The sequence below is a fragment of the Passer domesticus genome, unplaced genomic scaffold (assembly GCF_036417665.1).
Source record: "Passer domesticus isolate bPasDom1 unplaced genomic scaffold, bPasDom1.hap1 HAP1_SCAFFOLD_55, whole genome shotgun sequence".
In the NCBI taxonomy this organism is placed as follows: domain Eukaryota; kingdom Metazoa; phylum Chordata; class Aves; order Passeriformes; family Passeridae; genus Passer; species Passer domesticus.
Genome location: NW_026990163.1, coordinates 345,565 through 363,420, shown reverse-complemented (window position 1 = coordinate 363,420; position 17,856 = coordinate 345,565). Strand labels below are relative to the sequence as shown.

Sequence of the window (17,856 nt, the reverse complement as noted above, 5' to 3'; positions counted from 1 at the left end):
CACACATCTGCCCTTCTATAGCATTTATCCTTAAAAAAACCCTCCAAGAAATCTCTGGAGGAATTTATTACTGAATAATAATGGTTTCTGAAGAGAGGGAGTGGAGGTATAATTAGAAGTGGAAACACTTGAAGCAAGATCTCTAGAATCTACTGTTTCCTACTGTAATCTCACTTAGGAAAGCATCTGAAGTGCATGCTTGAATCTCAGTAACTACACAAGCAATAAACACATTTCCTAAGAAAGAAGGATTGGCTCATGTACTGAAAATGTGGTGAATATTTTGAAGAACCATGTTCTGTATTAGATCAGTGACAGAAATTATGGTAATATGACAACTCTGCTTTACAGACTCTTTCTTTCCCTGTCAGTCTATGACTTTCATTATATTATCTTTTTGTCTTTCACCTGTTTCTTCAAATTGCATGGCTTACTCCTAGGACATAGAATAATCTTATTAGGCATGGAGAAAAGCCTTGTCACAAAGAAAAAGGTGCTGCTCTTTTAAAACATTGGTCTGGAAAAAGATGATATAGACTGATGGAATTATTTTCTAAGCTCTCCATTGTCTTATTTATGCACACATCATTTTTATATCTATTGTTTGTTGGCTCCTTAAGTTACAGTAATTTCTTTAAGACATTGCTTAAGATGGATGTAGTGTGAAATGTGTATAAAATAGTTTTCCAAAGTGGATAACAAAATGTCCAAATATTGTTTCAAGTAAGCAGTAAAATATCTAAAGCCATGCCATAAATACTGCATTAAAAGTGAGCTTTCTTCAAACCTTTTGGCATAAAAACATCATAACATCCTGCCAGGAAAAAAAAAAAAAAAAAAAAAAGGAATAATTAAACCTGATTTGGAGCATCATAGGAGACAGGGCTGGGAGCTGGGTAGAAATTCTCTCTCCAACCAATTTCCTGTAACTCCACAATGCAATTATGTGTGACAAAAAGGATTATTCCCTGGACCAGGTGTATTTGGTAGCTTATGGTGAGGTCTGAATACCTGCCATAAAATTGCTGCTTTTGGCCAGTTTCTGTTGCAGTAGATATTCCCAAATCTGGAATATCCAGAAGATTGAAGGTGCCTTCCAATTTCCCCAGTGGCTGGTGATGCTGTCTAGCACACTAGCCTTGCTGAAAGGTGTTTGCTTGGTTTTAACAAGGAGATTCTCCAGGAGCTTTGGTGAGAAAGATACTGGTTGTTTTCTTCTGGTTTATTCTTTCTCCTGTAGATAAGAAATGAACAGTGTTTTTGTGTGTCTTCAGATAAGTTGATGGGGCAGAGTGGGCATTTTAGGGCCACACACACATCCTAGAGATTTGTAAACAAGAACATGTGTGACAACTGTATGATAGAATGACATCTTTCTTTTCACATGGTCTGCTTTCCCTTCCTGTGTGAACTGCAGTCTTCACTGTATTTGCTTTTTTGCTTTGTTCTGAATGTCACCACGTACCACGAGCACTCCTTGGGTGTCACCCTACGGGGGTCATGCAATTAAGCTGTAATTGAGCAGCTGCACATCCATGGGAGGCTGTAGGGATACTCTGAAAATGTATCAGAGCAAACCAATGGACAGTTGTTTCCCTTGGTTGGAAACTGCTATGCATTGATTTGAGCAATAATCCATGCCATGACACATATCAAGGACATTGGAGCTGTTGCCAGTCATTAAAAAGCTCCAGATTCCAGTAGGATTATTTTATATATCATATGAGAATACAGAGAAGTAATATTACATCACTTTTTGTTAAAATTTCCCATGAAAATCAGACCATTGTTCTTCTTGGCTGGGCTTTTTTAAAGGATGAATAGTTTTATAAAAAAAAAAAAAAAAGTATTTCCCCCACATATAAAACTAATTTCAGTGGAAAGTTTTTTCAATTATTGATACACTTGAATGGTGTTACACTGGATTTGCATGAATTTAAATTAAATCAGAAACCTTCCAAAACACAACTCATTGACTTTGCCTTCAGAGCTTGCTTGAAAGGTGTTGACATTGGCCTATAGGAAGGTAAAGAATTATGGTTAAATTAATGATGTAGTGATAAATTTTTATTTCCCCTTCAGTATTTTTAATAATCTGAAAACATTTAATGGGTATTTTGTGAGCTACCCATTAGAGATGTGAAATAAACCAGCCCTAATCCAAATTTACAGAAAGAAGCACAGTTATTTCAACAAATAAACAGGAAATAAGTTTGTACTGTTAGCAGCAAATCCAGCCTTGTGAAGCAAAATGTTTCTCCAGGACAATTCCAGGTGGCCATAATCAGTGGCAAATTTGTTTTGGTGTTTGAGAAACCAACATCTCAGTAATTCAAGTATTTGTCAAGTACAGCTCAATAGAGAAACTCAACATAGAGATAAAAAGTACAGCACTTGCATTAGGTTTTTTTTTTTTGTCTGAGAATAGTTTATTCATTGCTGAAGGTTTCCATTTCTAAATTTAGCAAGTTAGGTAAAAAACCCAACAATAATAGTATAGTACAAATGGAGAATTTTTAATTTTTATTCAGGGGAAATTGCATTTGCATGTAACGAAAAACAACACCTCACCAAAAAAATCTGGATGGTTTAGGATGAATTGGGTAAAATCAACTAGCAATGGAAACATGAATTTTCTGCAGGAGGAAAAAAAAGTAGTTTTATTTTGATAAATATTTCGATAAAATGAAGGCAATCTGAATTTCACTTCTTCCAGCTACCCCAGGCTTTCATTGCAGGGCCTGTCAGCTGAAGGGAATGGTGTTTTCCTAGGACCAGAATATTTTCTCTGCAAGTGTGTCTGCAGAGATGCAGGAGCAATCTGAGGCTCCACTTCCATGGCTGTGTCATTTACCCATGAGAACAGACTCTTACCAGGGAGAATTGCCAAGGCTTGCTCCTTCATTGCTGCAGGCACCTGCAGAAATGGTAGTGCAGTGCAAGGAATGCTCTGATCCCTGCAATACAGAGCCACTCTCACAAGAAAATAGCTCCAGTGAACAAGGACAAGTGGAAGGAAGGGCTTGACAATCCTGACCTACCAGTCTCAGAAAGAATCAATCTGATTTTGAACTCCAGCGTGCAAAACTGGCACAAATATCAGCTCACATCTTTAAAAAGTCTTCATAACATGCAAATCCCAATTAGTCCTCACTGAGGAAAAGGCAGAGCTAAAATAGATTTGCCTACATTTTTAATTATTATTATTAAATTTACAGAACTTATGCTGACCAGCATATATTTCCTGTGAAATGTGCAGATGATCTACATGCACACACTGAGGGAGGATTTTCCCCAAGGAATTATATAAAGTTTTATTGTCTGAAAACAGATGTAGTTATCTCTTACACTACTGAGTCGTTTCAAAGGAGCAAGCAACACAGATTGGGTGACTTTCTAGCCCCTTAGCACAGGCACAGGAAAGGGACACCTCTCTGAAGTCATGGGTCATACCAGCACATAATTTCACTTGCTTGAAAGCCCGAAGCCAAGGTCAAGATACACCAGTGTTATTCAAACCTTACTAACAACAACATTGAAAACACTTTGCCAGGACTCTGCTTCAAAATATTTCCGGCATATTTCTGCCTAGAACATCTTCCTCTGTCCCATTTATCTGTTTAACACACTCTGCTGATTTCTTTCCCATCAGACCCTGAGAAGCCTTTCCCATTCCTGTTGTATCAGTACCTGGACATCACCTTCTATGCAACTTAAAGATTTTAATAATAATAATAAGTAATATAATATAATTATTATATTGTAATATTATGCATTTTTAAATAATAATAGTATGTACTTTTCTACCTTCTCCTACCCTTGGTGACTAGTTAGCAAAATATTATCTGTTATCAGCCCATCTTCTTCTTGTAATTAAGCTTGCAAGGAGGTTTTATTCCTCTGCCTGTGATGATCTTTGGTGCCCTAAATTTAATTTCTTTTCATAATCCCTACAGTAGCAAGCAGCACAGAGAAGTTTAACTAATAAAATGTTGGAACTTTGGAAGCAACAAGAACTTGGCAGAAACACCCATGGGATAAGATAAATTATCGTGTTTAAAAACAAACAAGCAGGCACTATAAGCCTCAGTAGGGCTGTGAGCAGTGCTGGCTTTCCATTGCAGAGCCTTGCTGGCTTTTAGAAGAGGGATGAGGGGTGCAAAGGCAGCAGTAAAAGCCATGTGGTGGCTTCTGTCTGTTCTCTTCCTTCCTTCTCAGCAATCCAAGTCACCAGGTGCTGCAGAGCACCCTGCAGCAGCCCCTCCTGCAGGGACAGGCACAGGCAGCAGAAAGCTGCTTTTCCTTGGATTCAGGCTCAGAATTCTTTGTGTGGGAGCCCTGAACTAGCCTGTAGAACCAAGTGGTCAGGGAAGAGACACTAGAAATCCATCCCAGTTTCTGATGTAAAGCTTGATTCTTTCATCTGCAAAGCAGGATGGAATATCATTTCAAAATATGCAAAGCTGTTGCTTTGGAATGATGTCTTCACATCTGCCTTTGGATGGGGAACTTAGTAAATAAATCTGAAGGCAGCACTGAAAAAATGGGAGTCCCTAACCACTCTCAGCTTTGCCACTGTACTTCAGCAGTGCAAAACACTTAGAAAATATCACTTATAGATATGGTTTATTGCACTTAGAAATATGGCTTATACAATGTGAATTTTGTCCTGGTGTTCAGGGTCACAACACTGAATTTTACTTAAATATTTCAGTTACTCTTGTATCCCTCTTCTTTTACCCAAAGGCATTCACTGAACCAAGGTGGTGTCACATTTTTAGCATTGCCCTTTAGAAGCTGAATGAACTTTAAAAGCAGCTTTTTATTTTCTCACTGAAACTAAATAGGCTACATCCTGAAATTTTAAACCACTTAAAATTGGCTCATAGATAAACCTTTTATTTATTACTTATATATTAGTTATTTATATTGTATAGTACAACGGTGTGAGTATGACTTTAGTAAAAAACTGCACTCCTATCATAGAATTATTTCTCAAGCTCAGGAACAGACTCACAGCAGAAGAAAGCCTTAGGGTCTATCAGGTAACAACCAAATGTAAAAGCAAACATCAGGTTCTCTAGAAGTGAGGTGCACAACTGCCTTTGAGAGAAAGATCATCCTACACTCACAGCGAGATGTTCTCTTTCTTTTTGGTAATTGACAGTAAAAAGAAGTGCTGGAGTACCTGGTGGATGAAATAAGGGGCTGACATTGGGAGGAGGGAACAGTGGTTGTTTACTGGGGCTAGAAACACTCGTACGAGGTGCAAACCTCATCTAGCAGCAGGAATACTTGCTACATGAACAAGATTTACTGACAGACTCCATCTGTGCCTTCCCACCAAACAAGGTCACTCAGTCAGATCCTAGGAAGCCTAATGAGCAAAGTTGCCAAGTCTCTGCAGTGATAATGGAGGCTTGCTCTGACTTACGCCTCAGGCACTTGCAATATTTTTAGTACTGGAAAATAAAACAGGGTAGAGGAAAAAAGGTCATAATTTTTATCAAACCAGTCCCCCTTGAGAAATATCAGTGTGCGTGCCTGTGCATGAACATACCTGGGTATTTTTTCTTTCTTTTCCTGGTGATTTGCAGTTTACTTTACTCTTGAGGCACTCCTTCATCTTGGGATTCATCCTGGCCATTCATCTCACATCTGCACCTTGGTTATGGAAACATCACTGTGGTGGTACCATGCCCCTTCCTTACAAAAGGCTGTATCAACAGCATGTGTGGTGGCTCCAGAGCTGAGGGAGAGGCTTTAGCCATGGATTTTTGATGTTCATCAATTTTCTGCCTGGAGTTTCTGTGATACAGTCTGGTCAACTTACAGGAAATATTGTGGTAAGGGACAAAAATAAATTTAGAGCATTGCACAGGCCCAGAAAAAAAGTCTCTGCTAAGAACTTTTAGTATTCACAGCTGATTTGTTCCTGTAGACAAGCTGATAGTTAAACCAAAACAACTGAACCGCAAGTACCCTGAATCCCTTGTTTGATCTAGGATCTATTCATGTTTATCTGCTTTTGATAGGAATATCTGGTGCAGTGTATGTTTCCAGTGTATGTTTTTGCACTGCCTGCAAAAAATTAGCCCCTTATTTGACTTCTTAGTGAGTAAAAGAATTCTTGTCTAAATCTGTGAGATGGCATTAAGGAGACCAAAACCATCATGTAAAACAGTGGAATAAGAAGAGAAATTTAGATGGACAGTCAGTGAAGTTTCTCAGTGCCATCCTTTAGTGCGGGATGGAATGTTTCTGGAATGAAATAGTGCTTCTTGTGGTGAGAGATGTGTTGCAATGTACGGCTGTCAGAGTCTTAGTATGGAGAAGATGTGGAGCAGATCTTTTGGAAATGGCTTTACCCTGCAGAATCCATTCTGTGTCACCTTCTGACAGGATTCTGTTCTGCCCCTGAGTCAGTGTAAACTAACTCAGGTCCTAATATCTCACATACAGAAAACTTCTTCACAGGATGGGGAGTCACATTTTCTCTTGTGTGCCTTCACACTCAATGTATACAACAGGACATTGCCAAATTGCACACCTGGTGATCAGAATAGAGCATTAATTTAAAAGTTCTAGGGGATAAGCTTCCAGGAAAATGCACATGCACAAGTGAATATTTCCATATTCTGGAGGAGATGTCTCTACAATTGCCAAGGGACTCTGCATAGTGACACTGGCACTCAGTTGCCTTGTAAAATACAATGGTAAGAGATGTCTTTCTGCAGTGATATAACATCACTGACTGTGGTAGAAGTAGATCTACAAGTGGAAAAGACATGAAAATTTTAATTCTGAGTTGAAGAATACACCAAGATTATGAATTAAATTTTTATTTATTGCTTAACTTACAAAGACACTGTAGCTCAGGCTCTGCAAATATCCATTTTCCAGCAGTGAGTGCAGACTGGAAATGCAGAACTTGGTGTTAAGCCCAAGGCTTTTTGGGATATCTGTCCAAATTTCCAGTGTAGGATGTCCTGGATTGCCCACAGCTTTCAAATGGCCCCTGAAGTTTGCTGTAAGCAGTGCCAAGGCTTTTTTTAGCAATACTCACACTTCTAAATTCCCAGTTACAAGTGGGGGGTAACTAGTTTAGCAATATGAGCTATATGGAGGTAGGAATTGATGTTTTTCCCCTTATTCTCTGTTGTTTTCTGCCATCTGACAGACTTATAAAATGACAGCTCTGCCCATATATTCAAAAACATATCTAATAATATAATGACTTACCTAATAATCAAAAAGTCCTTTCTATTGCCTGAGAGATGTAATGAAATGTTCTGACGGGTGGGGGTGGAACAGTATGAAATCTCCAAACTGACAGCAAGCATGGTATTAGTTCCCGTAAGACAGAACAGCACAGATGTGCACAGAACAGCACATCACCCTGCACACACACTAAGGAGAAATGAAGTTTAAGGTGCAGTCTCTCAGCTCTTCTCCCTAAAGAGCAGGTACTTGTTCCCTGAAATCCTTGTCCCTCCGTTCCCCAGTTAACTCTGGCACACCACACAGTATTTCACAGCTGAAACTCAAAGCAGCTCTGTCCTGGCTGTGCACAGATCTTGAGGTGCACTGACAGCTTCACCCTCAGGCACCGGAATTGCCAAAAACCTGAAGTTTTTTTCTCTCCCGTCCCATCACATTTCTGCTGGTAATTATTTTTATTTCTTTTCCCTTCTGACCTTGCCCACAGCCATGCTTGGCTCCATGCTGTGTGTACCAGTGTTCTTTTCCAGCCAGGCCACCTCTCATCTCCCTTTGCCCTCACACCTCACCTAGGTCAGCCTAAGCCCAAGCTTTAGGTCAGATCTAAGCCCCGGCTTATCTGTTGCTCCACTGCAAAAACAAGACAGGAACTGTGTGGGAAGTGGATTCGTAAAGAATTCTCAAAACCTGGCAGAAAGCTCGCACAGTCTTGTACATCTCTGTGCAAACACTGAGTTAAGGTGTGATGACTTAGGAAGCCGTATTTCATCAATTAAAATGCTTGTAAACACTTTTCAGCCTATTAGCTTTTACAACACAATGCTTCTAACACCAATCACCTATATTTTTACCTCAGGTGATCCTACTACAATCCATCTTTCACAGTTCTAATTCTCTAAAATATCTAGTCTTTTCACAAGGGCATATTTTGAAACTTATTAAACTTATGAAACTTATTAAAAGTTATTTCTTGTTCAGTCTCTCTCTCAACAATGTCATCTCTATTCTAGAGCCTTCCTAAATCAACACACCTTATCTCAGTGTTTACATACAGATGTACAAGACTATGTGAACTTTCTATCAGGTTTTGAGAATTCTTTACAAATCCATTTCCCACAGAACTGCACCTTGAGTGTGGGATTCCAGGCACTTCTCATAGCTGTCTCACCAAAACTGGCTGTCTGGGCTTAAAAAACACCAGTTTATTGGGTCTTCCTGGAAAATGGGTGATATTTTGAAAAAGTATTAACTCTGGCTTTCTCTAAAACATTATTTGTGTTGGATTTTCCTTTATTTTGCAGTTTTCTTTAGCTTTTATAGTTTTGCATGGCCAAAAAAAATAAAGGAATTATCTCAGATGGCTGCTCTGACGCTGGATGGGAGAGCAAGTCATTTTTCTATAATATGTATTTCATGAAGCTCCTCTCCTGACCCATATTATTCAGTTATTCATTAAAGCTAAAGGATTGTGTATGCTTTTCCTTTGTTGTTGTTTGGGTGTTTTTTTAAGAAAAAAACCAAATATTTTATACATTATAATCAAAATTTAATTTAATTTTATTTATAATTAAAACCATGTCTTAAACTGAAAGGAAAGTTGGTGCCTGAAAAAAACAGTTCAAAATATGTTTTGCTATAGAACCTCTTTACAACAGCAGTGTTGACTTGTAAGAAATTATATGTGTAATCAACAACAAACCTTTTGTGTACATCTTACAATGCAAAAAAACCCACTTACAGAGATCCACAGATGAAGCTATTAGGAAGCATGGATGCAGATGTTGTATTGAACAGCCTTGCACAAATAAAAGGAAGTAAGGGATACAAGAAGCTTCAAGTACTCACTGTGAATAAATTGCATCTAGAAAGACTTGCCACTGGGTAACACAAACCCATATGACATGACTATAAAGAGAGATGAACCTTTTCTTTGGGATCTTCCCATGTCTCTCGTTTAACCTTTCAGTTAAAGATGTTTTAAGCTTGAGCAGCTGTCAATGCAACATTAATATGTGAAAGAAATAGAATGAAACATTCCAGACTTCCTGCAGAGACAGTAATTTGCTGGCTGTTCCCTCTCAGGCTTTCATGGTCCGGTGCCCAGGTGTCCTGTCCTGGAGCTCCCTGCCACGCTCACCGAGGGCTGCATTTCCACTGAGCTTTATCTCAGCCTGATAAAATTGTAATTCTTGATGAGGTTCAGCCAGGCATGCCCTAGGAACTGCAGAAAAGGATGGGGAAGAGTCAGGGAAAGGCAAAGACAGGCAACACTTCTGTCCATTAGTCATAGGACAACTCTTTCATTTCAAGGGAGTTGTTCTGATACAGCTCTGCTCAGCACTGAACAGAGGGCGATTAATGTTTAATTAGTTACAATGCACCTTTTCTAGCAATTAGTGAACACCTCCCCCAGTGATTGAGACCATCTCAGGGTCTGAGACTGGGTTTCCATCACCACCCCAGCACCTGTCTGCTTGTTGCAGCTTGGTTTGGAAAATCACCCACATGAAGAAATGTCCTTCTCTTTGCCAGCTGGGCTCCAGAGGGTTTAACCAACCACTAATAGGACCCCTCATCTGCTGAGTTTTTGCTCATTCATGGTCCTGCCTCCCACCACAAACAAAGCACATATGGAAACCTCTACTGGGATTACTCCACTTGTGTCACTCAAAAGGCACTGACAGTTCCAGTGCCTCAAACAGTGTCCCATACCGTGTTTCCACACAGGGAAAAGCTAATAATTATAGCAGTGACTCTTTCTGTGACTGGGTAATATGTACAGGGTGTATGATCCATTTCTCTAAAAGAAAAAAAAAAAAGTACTTTTATATGGCAGCATTGGCAGTGAAACTGATTTTTAACAAGTACTTCAGGGATTCCAGATGTCACTTGACAAGTTGAGCAAAAGTGCTAGCTTTTCCATCAGTCTGTAACAAGTAATCATCTAACAGTTGCAAGATTACTCAAGTGGCTCTAAGATTATTTTTGCAGCCAGTTTCAGTCCATGGAATTGTAGAAATAGTCCCTGTCATGGTTTGACCCTGGCACAATGCCAGGGCCTTTATGAAAGGTGTATTTTCAAAATGCTTATTGTGAGATGTGACTCGGAAACAGAACAAAGCAGGTTTTAACTTGGGGATGGAGGGAAAAACACAACACTTTAATAATCTACAACACAGAAACATAAGGGAAAAAGAAAAAAACCACACACAACAATCCACAATGGAACATCTCCAAAACACTCCTCCTCCCCCCACCCCTCTAACACTCAATCCCCTCTAACACTCAATTCTCAGTCCAATACCCTCCTTCACACAACCGCCCCCAGTTCATCAGGAGAGAGGAGTCTCCCTCTTGCACCATGGGCCTCCCCTGGAAACACAGTGGAACCTCCTGTGCTTCCATGTCACACGTGTCAGCTGCCCAGAGAGAAGCTGCTGTGGTGACCATCTTCCTTCCATGTCCAGTGCTCTCACCACCGGCCATGGACCCAAATGCTCCTTAGGTCCTTTTAAGAATGCATTGCCCAGTTCCAAGATGTGGCAGCCTCTCACCATTTGGGACACCTGTCCCCCCCCATATTTTTACTCTCCTGGGGCCTGGTTCTCGGGAACAGAGATCTTTCGCTGAAGGCAGAGGGCTCCACCACACCCTCCCCCTCAGTCTCTGTTCCCTCTACTTCTCCTTCTTGGCTTCGGGCCAACTGCCTCCCTCAAGGTGCATTCTCTGACATCTCGGAAGAAATTGGTTTCGCCCGTGGCTACGTAAAGAGAAAAGTTCAGCCAAAGCCACTCCAATCATCTCCTCCATCTAGGGCACTCTCATCTGCTAGCATTTTCTTCAACTACTCAAACCTTTCCTTCTTTCCCATCCTCCGTCCCCTCTTAATCCTCAGCTGGGGAGGATCAGTGTTTTTACAGCTTCCATTGTTTCAATACCAAAAGAGTTAAAAGCTCAGCCCGGTCTCCCAGCGGCTGGGCACCTTGCCCCCCCCACTTCTTCTCCTGGCCATGGTGCCAGCACAAGATACCAAATTTCAAGCCAGCACAGTCTCTATCACTCTCTCCCGGGGGGGCTGCCCAAACATCCCAGGTCTCCTCCACCCTGCACCTTGCAGGGCTCCGGCCTCCCTCCCCACAGGCCGCATGGCCTCCCCTGCCCCACCCAGACACAGCTGGGCAGGGAGAGGTCAGACCAGCTCACCAGCCGGATCCAAAGAGGGAGTTTGGATCCAAAGAGGGAGTTTCTGCGGGACTGCTCTGCTTTTAACCCCTGTGTGTTCTCAGAGGTGTATCCAAATCCCCAGTGGCCACACTAGGTACCAATTTCAAATCTGGCCACTGATTGGTTTGACCACGACTTTTCCAGAAACTCACTTCCGGGTCAAACCAAGACAATGCCTAATATCTAATCTAAACTGTGTTATTGAAAGAATTGCTATGAAGGTTGTAGATCATCTGTAGGTCAAAGCACTGATTGAAGTCCTGAGGCCTCAACACCAGGCCCTGTGTGAGGCCTGAACACCAGGCCCTGGGCCAAAGCTGACCTCTTGATGAACCTTCCAACCAAAGGAAGGTTATCTTTGCATCTGCTCATTAATGAATTATTATTAGCAGTATGATCTCTGTACATTTTCACTGGTGAAATGTGGATTTACCTGTGCATTTAAAAATCAGACAAGGCCCCAGTCTGGCCTTGTTTGGGGCTTAATGATCAAAGTCACCTCCCTTGGTTCCTCCTTGAGCCCTGGCCAGGCTTTGGGAGGAACCCAAGAGGAGGATGAAACCAGATGTTCCTGCACTAGAAGTGCTGTCAGTTTGTTCATTCAGCACTGTCAGAGCTGGGCCCTCTCACAGCAAGGTTGGAGCCTCACCTGTGGCTGGAGGCACCTTCAGGAATTCCCAGTGTCCAGGAGTGGCTCTGCAGCCCTTGGCTGTGACAGCTTCCCCCAGCTGCTGTGTGGATCTGGGGGATGGTAAAGCCTGACAGGAACTGGTGCTGGATCTTTCTTAATCACTGCTGCAATCTTTGATCTTTGGTGGTGATGATTGAGTGCATTGCTGAGCTGCTCCTATTGTAATTATTTTCAAATAATTATGTGCTTTACTTTTGTAATTTTTGCAGATTTACCTTATATAAATGACACAATTCCTTCAGTTGGTGTCTGTGTCTTTGGTGCTGACCCTGCCCATTGGCAAAACTGACCCTGTGGGCTCCACAGAACCAAGGGGCCATTGTGACACTGCAGGGCCTTGTGTGACCAGGGGACCATGGTGACCCTGTGGGGTTTAATGGAACCAAGGGGCCATTGTGACACTGGGGGCCTCATAGAGTCACAGAGACCATTCTGACACTGTGGGGACTTGTGGGGACAAGGGTCCATTATTTTCCTCTCCCTGGCACTGCCCAGTTCAGCCTTTCCCTGCCCCTGCCCCAGCCCAGCAGAGCAGCAGAGTCAGGTCTGGCCCTGCAGCAGGAACTGGCGGCACTGGAGGTCAGGGACAGCCACTCTGGGTCTGGAATGCTCAGCAGATGCTCAGCTCGGGCAGCTCCTGCAGCCCCAGGGCCAGCCCTGCTGCCCAGCCCAGCAGCAGAGTTGGCCCCGGGGCTCCTCAGGCAGCTCCTGCTGGCCCAGGGACAGGGCAGCCTCTTGCCAGGGCTCCTCTGCACACCCACGGGCTCCTGCTCTGCTCCTGGCCCATGCCAGCTGCCCCCAGAGCCTTTCCCAGGGGAACACGTCTGTGCTGGCCCCAGCAGCCATTGCTGCAGCCCCTGCCCTGCTGCCCAGAGCCCCGAGCTGGGGCTGCTGCTCTGCAGAGCATGGGGGCTGTGCTGCCCGGGGCCCTGGGCTGCCTCTGCTGGGCTCTGCTGCTCAGCCTGGCACACAGAGGCAGCTGATGGTGCTCCCTGCACTGACCCCCTCCCACACAGGCTCTTGCAGGGCATGGAGGGGGCTCAGAGGTGCCTGCCTTGTGCCAGGGCTGCCAGAGGGGCTTGGGGCTGCCCTGGATCCTCCTGGGGGAGTTCCCTGAGGGTCAGAGGAGTCAGTGCCCAGACTCCTTTCCCTGGGCCTGCTGTGTCCCTGGGCTGCAGAGCTCTCCTGGCTCATAGCAGACGTTCAGTCCTTGATCTCGGGGTGACCCCAGCCTGGCCAGGCCTGTGCCCAGTGAGCTCCACTCCCTGCTGGTCCCTGGCACACCCTGTCCCTGCAGGTCCCCTGTGTTCTCCTGGCAGCTCCCAAGGTCCTCCAGACAAACCTTCCCCTGCCATCAGCCCTGGCACAAGCTGCAGAGCCCCTGGAAGGCTCAGCACAGACCATTCCCCATCTGATGGGCACTGGCCACCAACAAGCAAAACCTGACCCAGACCTTAGTCCCCTGAAGGCCCCAGTGAGACCCTGATCTCATTCCACTGAGCCCTGGGAGAACAAGGAACACAAGGAGCCTCTTGAGAGTCCTGAGAGTGACTCTGGAGGGGAGCAAAGCCTTCCTGCCCTACGCTCAGGAGATGCCCTTTGCTGGTGGAGCTGCTGTGCTGAAACCCAGCTGTGTCCCAGCAGTGCCCATGGCCTGTCCCTGCCTGAGGGCACAGCACGGACACGCAGCAGGACAGTGGCCAAGCTGCCAGAGCACTCCGGCCTCGCACCCACAGCAGGGCTGGGAAGGGGAGTGTGGAGCTGGGAGGAGCAGATGTGGAAAGAGCCAGGGCCATTGTCCCTGGCCATGCTGCTGTGCTGGGAGCCCCTTCCCTCCACCTCTGCTCACAGGCACTGCCCCTGCAGAGCCAGAGAAGGGCTGAGGAAATGCCTTGGACACACAGCTCGGGGCAGACACTGGTTATTATTCAAATGCATACGGAACAAGCCTCCTGAAAGTCTTTATGTTGCAAAAGAAAAGCAGATGTTAATGTAGAAATGCTAAGAGTATTACTCCAGTAATTTATAAAAACATTATGACACTGTAAAAATAATAAGAAAAGGTCCCAATGACAAAATGGACAAATAGGAGAAAAAGGGCAAGATTGTAAAGAGTTACCTTCTGTAGGTTGTGAGCAGAAAAAAGAGAGTTTATTGCTTCTGAAAAGATAGAGTCATTCTTTTCCTCAGGGCATCCTTGAGCTCCTGGTTCCTCAGGCTGTAGATAATGGGATTCAGGGCTAGTGGCACCACTGAGTACAGAACTGAAAGGGCCACATCCAGGGATGGGGAGGAGATGGAGGGGGGCTTCAGGTGAGCAAATGTGACAGTGCTGAGAAACAGAGAGACCACAGCCAGGTGAGGGAGGCAGGTGGAAAAGGCTTTGTGCCATCCCTGCTCAGAGGGGATCCTCAGCACAGCCCTGAAAATCTTCACATAGGAGAAAACCATGAACACAAAACAGCCAAATAGCAAACAGACACTAACTGCAATAAGCCCCAGCTCCCTGAGTTGAGATTTGGAGCAAGAGAGCTTGAGAATCTGTGGGATTTCACAGAAGAACTGGCCCAGGGCATTTCCATGGCACAGGGATAGGGAAAATGTATTGGCCGTGTGAATCAGTGGATAGAGAAAGGCACTGGCCCAGGCAGCTGCTGCCATGTGGGCACAACAGCCCTGGCCCCTTGTCCCCATGTCAGGCTCTGGGCTGGATCCTGTGCAACATCCTTTGCTGGAGGCTGTGGCTCCAGGTGGAGTGGGGGGATACCAGGGGACAGGGACCCTGCTGGGCATGAACAGCATTGGACTTGTTGGGAGAAACTGTGAGGGGGAGCTGGGGCAGAGTGAGTAACCCGGTGACCTCACACAGCCCTCCTGGGATGCCACACAGCCCATCTGGGATGTCACAGCTGGCTCTGAGATGTCACAGCCCGTTCTCTAATGTCACACAGCTGGTCTCTGATGTCACAGCCAACTCTGTGATGTCATAGTCTGCACTGTGATTTCAGACCTCTGATCTGTGATGTTACAGTCTGTCTGTGAAGTCACAGAGATGGCCTGTGATGTCATAGCTTCTCAATGACATCACATAACCCACTCTGTGATGCCATAGCCCATTCTGTGACCTCATGTTCCCAGATGATCAATTGTCTACACCAGGTGAGCTGACACCTGGAGCTTGTTCTCCAAAATCCCAGGCCTATGGAAACCATATAATGCCCATTGTGTGAGGAGGGGAACTGGAAGCTCACCAGCCTCAGTGTCCTGCCAGCTCAGCCAGGCCCACTGGAACATTGGGGTCCACAACCACCAGGGACCACCAGAGAGACCCCCAGGAGAGTAGGGGAGGGAAAATACGTAAGTGATTTTGGGAAAATTATTATCAGATGTATATTTAGTCTGGGACAATCAATGAATATCTATGCAAAATACAGTATATAAAAAAGAAACTTTCCTGTACTCAGCATGCACGGCTTTGGGAGAAACCATTCCCAGTGCATCCAGCTGAATAAAGAATGCTGCTTCTCAATGCTACATTGGTGTTAAGGAGTTTTCTATTTTACTGAATTTTCGGTAACACTCCCACCTCCAAGGAAAGCTCTGTTGTCTCCTGCTGTTCACAAATAGAGAAGGGCTGGTGGCAGATGTAGTTGTCGGAGTCTGCCGGGGGTACAGTGACCATGAAATAATCAAGTACTCAATATTCTGTGAAAGAAAGAGGGGCAGCAACAAAACTTCTACACTGGAATTAGGAAGGGCAGACTTTGGCCTGTTTAGAATGCACATTTGCAGAGTAACAAATCAGGTACTGATTTTTTTAAGGGAAACACCCCTTAAAAACAAAGGGGTCCAGGAAGGATGGACACACTTCAAGAAAGTAATCTTAAGAGGAAAGCAACAGTCTGTTCCACTGTGGCAAAAGATGAGCTAGAGAGGAAAATGACTGGCCCAGCTGACCATGGAGCTGTTGTTGCAATTCAAGGGAAAAAAGAGGGTGCATCAACCTTGGAATGAAAGTCAAGCAACTTAGAAAATGTTTAAGGATGTTGTTAGATCATGCAGAACGAAAAGGAAAGAGGTGAAAGCTCAATTAGAGCTTAACCTGTCCACTTCTGTAAAAAATAATAGAAAATGTTTCTAAAAAAAATTAATAGAAAAACATGGGATAAGGAGAACCTCGAGTCTTTTTTGGATGCAGTGGGGAATATAGTAACTAAGATAAAGAAAAGGCTGAGCTACTTAACACCTTGCTTGTCTAATTTTCAATATTAGGACAGGTTGCCCTCAGGACAAGTGTTCTCCTGAGCTGGTAGATGGGCACAGGGAGCAGAGCAGTCCTCTGGAATCCAGGAGGAAGCACTTGGTGAGGTGCTGAGCCACTCAGATGCTCACAGGTGTATGGGACCAGATGGGATCCGTACTAGGGGGATGAGGGAGCTGGTGGATGAGCTCCCCAAGCTGCTCTCCATCATTTACCATCAGTTCTGGCTCAGCAGGGAGGTGCCAGAGGAGTGGCGGTGCCAATGTGAGCCCATCCCCAAGAAGGGCTGGAAGGAGGATCTGGGGAACTCCAGGCCTGTCAGCCTGACCTTGGTGCCTGGCAAGGTTATGGAACAGATCACCTTGAGAGCCATCACAGGGCACCCACAGGATGGCCGAGGGATCAGAGCCAGCCAGCGTGGATTCCAGTATCTGCACTGATGATCTGCATGAGGGGACTGAGTCCAGCTGTGTCTGTCCGAAACTTCCCTCATTTTTTGCCTCTCAATCGTCATGAAAGCCAAGACCACCAGGGAAAGGAAAAGATCCTGTTCTGAAAATCCAGGTCTGTCTGGTCCACCAAGCCAGATTATTGCCTACGGGTGTGTTTGCTCAACTCATGGAACACTGCACCCGAGAAGGGGCAGTGTGCTCTCCTTCGCCTGCATCACCTAGCAACGCTAGTGCTGGAATTTCTCCACCCTTCTGACTTGGCTGGACTTTCTCTCTGGAAGGACCTTCCCGGAGGTCACCACTAAAAGACCCTCCATTCACCGTACATCAACCGCCATGACAGAGGGACTGAGATGAGAGAAGGTTCTCCCCTCAAGGACTGAGACATGTGACCCCTACATGGAAAAGCTCCCCTCTTCTTCCCAGAAGGACTGAGACTGAAATCCCTACCGTAGGGTGAAAGAAGGCGTGTGTGGGGACCAAAGCAAGTTTTGCAAGCGACCACTGGACCGAGAACACAATGGTTCTTGCCTACGACATCTGCTGCTGACGACCCCTGCTCCTGATGGACTACTGATGGACTCCTTGTACCCTTTATCAATAGACTATTTTGAAATGTGTCCCCTTCCCCCATTTCAAAAGGACTATAAAAAGGGTTAGAGCTGACTGATACCCTTGAGATCTCCCCTGACGTGAAGACGACAGGCCTCTTCGTCGACCGGACTTCGAGGGACTTTGTCATCTGCACGTCTGGTAGCTATACACCTCCTTGCCTTTCCTCTCTTCTTTTCCTTATTCTTTCCCCTTTCTTCATTCCCCTTCTCTCGAATGCATCTTTGCTATGGCTATTCAATAAAAGTATATCTGTTTTGATTTTACTGCAAATGCCCTTGTCGTGACAGTTTTTGCACCCTGAGATCAGTGAAAAAGCACCTTCACGACTCACGTCCTTAGGACGGATCGTGTCACCACACAAAATAAAAAAAAAAAAAGGAAAAAAAAGATGT

General features: G+C 44.6%; 1 long non-coding RNA gene across 4 annotated transcripts in view; it reads right to left on the bottom strand.

Annotated features, from left to right (window-relative positions):
* Window positions 1-4,609: 4,609 nt before the first annotated feature.
* Window positions 4,610-17,856, bottom strand: part of LOC135292868 (uncharacterized) — a 42,160-nt gene continuing 28,913 nt past the window's right edge. Inside the window, exons 3-4 of one of the 4 annotated variants that reach the window (XR_010355030.1) lie at window positions 5,561-9,442; window positions 4,610-5,462 (exon numbers count right to left, since the gene is read on the bottom strand). This is a non-coding gene — a long non-coding RNA (uncharacterized LOC135292868). Of the gene's footprint in view, window positions 9,443-12,351; window positions 12,614-17,856 lie in introns of those variants that run through there. The other 3 variants (XR_010355031.1, XR_010355032.1, XR_010355029.1) reach the window with 3 other exon arrangements.